This window comes from Gossypium arboreum, chromosome 3 (assembly GCF_025698485.1).
Source record: "Gossypium arboreum isolate Shixiya-1 chromosome 3, ASM2569848v2, whole genome shotgun sequence".
NCBI classification, from domain to species: domain Eukaryota; kingdom Viridiplantae; phylum Streptophyta; class Magnoliopsida; order Malvales; family Malvaceae; genus Gossypium; species Gossypium arboreum.
The window spans coordinates 12,331,817-12,336,067 of record NC_069072.1 but is presented as its reverse complement, the minus strand read 5'-3'; the positions used below and the strand labels follow the sequence as shown (position 1 = coordinate 12,336,067).

The window sequence follows — 4,251 nt, the reverse complement described above, 5'->3', positions numbered from 1 at the left end:
ATACAATCTGTCCCATATACGGGCTTATGAGGCCCAAAACATACATCCGAAGTGGTTCGGGACCCAACCGAGAACTCATGAAAAACTTAGAAAATCTCTTGCATCAAGGCTTCATACGCCCGTGTGCTAGGGACACGCCCATGTCCCAAACCCGTGTCCAAAAAAACTGGACAAATACAAGGCTATTTCCCAAGCCATTTTGTCACACTCACAATAGATACACGCATACTTATACAATAACATACAACATGGCAAAATTAGGTACTTAAAAATTCCTAACATGTCATGATTATGGCAATTTCACATGCAATAGATATCATAGATTTTACTCACATATTTACCACATTCATACTATAATCATTATAAACTCATCACATAATACCATAGCACATGCATGCATAATTAAAATAGATTTACAACCCCATAATCAAAATAGGCCAACACATATGGTTAAAGCCATATCACATACTCTAATATTTAAACTCCTATACATGCCATAGGCTCAAAGTACTTGAAATCACTACACCAATAGCGTTAGCTTGACAGTGTGATAATATCTCTGACGGCCTCCAACCCGAGCTAACCTGGAAACTCTAAAAAACATGGGAAAGAAGAGGGGGGGTAAGCTTTCGCTTAGTAAGTTCATATGAAAACAATAAGCAACTCATTAACTTGTTTTATCAATGTTTACAACATATTCTCAAGTTCACTACAAGCTATCTTTCTGAGCAACGGTCACTAAATTATTTATATCTGGAGCTACGAAACTCCGAATTAAGTTCCGCTAAATTTTCCCTGAAACTAGACTTATTTTCCTTTCTTCCATAAAATTTCCAGAATTTTTGGTTAAGCCAAATAGTACAGTTTATTCCTCAAAGTTACCCTTGATTCACTGTCTGACAGTTCCGACCCTTCTGTACTAAAGTTCGATTATCTCATAGTACAAGACTCGAATAATGTTCTCGTCTATTTCTCTTGAAACCAGACTCATATGTATACTTACTAATTTTTTTCTAGAATTTTTGGTTGGGCAAATTAGTACAGTTTATTAGTTAAATTCTCCCCTGTTTCAGGGTATGACCATTCTGACCCCTGTGCACTATAAACCGAATTTCTCCCTGTACAGAATTCCAACGACCATGCCATTTATTTCCCCTAAAAATAGACTCAATAAGGAATCCATGCATGTAAGGTATGACTCTTAATAACGTTTTTACAATTTTTGGTGAATTTTTAAAGTCAGAACAGGGGATCTCGAATTCATTCAGACCCTGTTTCACAAGAATTCAAATATCAAACAATATGGAATTCTTTTTCTTCCCCTGTTTCTTTCATGTGAAAATAGACTCATTAAGATTTAATCCCATATTTTATTCTGCCTCTAACTCATTTTCCACTATTTTTAGTGTATTTTCAAAGTTACACTACTGCAGTAACTCAAATCTGTCAAGGCTAAATTACTCATTCATGATCATTGTTCACAAAATTAATACAACATCATTTGTATAATCATCACCGAGACATTCATATCACATTTTCATTTACCATCTTACCATTTTGTTGTTATGTCGAGTTTTCAACCCGAGGGTTAAGTACATACCTGTTCAAAGTATCCATTTCACAACATTTATCAATACGTCCCTTTCATCTCGAGTATTCCTCCATTTGAGTAGAATTTTACCCATTGAACACATCGGAATATAATTCGGATACATGGAAAGTTTGCACATAAGTGCCACATATGTAGCCAAGCTACCATGTAACCCGCCCATAAGTGAACTCGGACTCAACTCAACGAGCTCGGATGCCTAGTTACATCTCACGAACTCGGACTCAACTCAACGAGTTCGAACATTCGCATCCATAAATGAACTCGGACTCAACTCAACGAGCTCGGATGCCCAAATATTCCAGTGACATGTCACTTGTATCCTAATCTATTCCTAAGGTTCAACGGGACCTTTTTCCCAATCATGAGTCTCAACCATCTTCTACGGAATGCCGATACCAATACTCGGTAGTATTTCACATTTTCCAAGTATATCATATAATTTGACATATTATCAAACAATTATCACAAGTATAATATCTCATAATAATTATGATATCATTTAAATAACATCAAAACATTTAAAATAATAACTATGTTACCAACATTTACATATGAACTTACCTCGATACCACAAAGGTGAAAAAAAAAGACGTAATTATCCCATAATCGATTTCTTTCCGTTCTAGGTCCAAATCTCGATTTTCATCATCTAAAATATCACATTCAACTTATTAAAACAATGTACTGATCAAATTAGTCCATTGACACACTTGAGCAATTTTTACAATTTTGCCCCTATATTTTGCCAAAATTACCAAATTACCCCTAGGCTCGTAAAATAATTTTTATCACATTTCTTTACTCCTTGAGTCTAGATGAACCATTTTCACAACTATAGCAACTCATAATTTCAACTATTTCACACATTTACAACTCATTTTACAACTTAGCAATCTAGCCCTTTTTAAGGTGTTTTCATGCAATTTCTTTCACTAAAGTTGTTTATTAGACAACTAGGACTCATAATCTTCCATAAAAACACAGCAAACAACACATTTACTCTCATGGTAAAACCCTAGACTCTTCATCATTTTGCAAAATAGACCCCTCATATGAAAAATCATGCTTTAGGGGTTCCAAAAATGTAAAAATCATCAAGAAAGACATTAAAAATCACTTACTAGTAAGGGATGTAAGTGGCTGATATTTCAGAGCTTCAAAACCCCTTTCTTTTCTGCCATTTTCGGTGGAGGAGAAGAGAAAAATGATAGCTTTTTCTTTTTAATTTGTTAATAATAAAAATAGTCAAAATTGGTGACCAACTTCACCTAATTTTGACTTTTCAACAATTTTTTTTTTGTCTCCCATGGCCGGCCATCACAATTTCAAAGGCCTAATTTCACTTTAAAGACCCCCAATTTAAGATACAAGGCAATTTAACACCTTTAGGTATTAAAACTCAACTTTTACCTTTTACGCGATTTAGTCCTTTTTCGAAATTGGACTAGAAATCGCTAAAATTAACTTACCAATATTTACATGCACTTATAAAATTATATTATAACACAAAATAATACTAAAATAATTTTCTCTGGCCTCGAAATAGTGATCCCGGAACTACTGTTCCGACTAGGCCCAAAATCGGGCTGTTACATAGTTTCTCTCCTTGTATACATTAAATCAAATCAACTCACATAGGGTTCGTTCTCCATTGTTGTTGAGGTTGAAAAGTGCTTTTCAGAAGTATTTTTTGGGTCTACTTTATATGAATGTTGAGGCCCTCTTTCGTAAATATTTTTGGCTTAGTCCCTGCTCTTTGTATATATTAAATCAAATCAACTCACATAGGGCTAGTTCCCCATTGTTGTTGCGGTTGAAAAGTGTATTTTAGAAGTACTTTTTGGAAAAAAAAAAGTGATTTTGAAAAGTATAGTAAAAAATATTGTGAAAAATGTAATTTGTTAAGTTTTAATGTTCTCCATTGCTGTCAAGAATTGTGGTTGAAGGTTAAAATATTATTTTTGGACATGATAATGAAAAGTTAAAAATTATATAAGTTATATGATATTTAAATAATTTAATACAATTATATATAAAGTATAAACTTTAAATACTTAAGTAATTAATATAAATTATTTGTAAAATTAATGATACATAAACTAATTTAAAACTTAAATATAATTTTAAATTATATTTAAATAATTTAATATAATGATAAATGTGTTGAAAAGAATTGAGTATGTTAGAGAATACTTCTTTCCCTCTTTGTGTAATTGAAATGGGCAATAATAGGTGAAAATTAAAGAGAACAAAAACACACACGAATTTTGTTGACGTGAAAAACCCAAATGGAAAAAACTGCGAGACTTTAGTCCAGTGATAACTTGCCATATACTATTATATGAGTAGGATTTCATTCGATATCTCATCCAATTAGGATGGTTTACATTTCTCATAAAATGGTGGATCTCTCTCTATCTTTCTCTCTTTGTGAACTCACTTGTAATTGAGTTTTGATGCTTCTCCCTCTCTACCAAAAGCCTTCCAAAAGCCTCATATTTATAGTAGAGCAATGGGGTTCCCAAAAGATATCATTCATAGCTTTTAGACAAATCCACCATAAATGTAAATTGAATTAATAATATACATGAATGTGGATGATTCATCCCCCAAACATATGATAAACCTCCTTTGGAATA

General features: G+C 32.9%; 1 long non-coding RNA gene across 1 annotated transcript; it reads right to left on the bottom strand.

Annotated features, from left to right (window-relative positions):
• Positions 1-323: 323 nt before the first annotated feature.
• Positions 324-2,869, bottom strand: LOC128290495 (uncharacterized). The gene is made up of 3 exons (XR_008280346.1): positions 2,734-2,869; positions 2,174-2,261; positions 324-593 (listed from the first exon to the last, which is right to left on the bottom strand). It is a non-coding gene; the product is annotated as an uncharacterized LOC128290495 (long non-coding RNA).
• Positions 2,870-4,251: the final 1,382 nt, after the last annotated feature.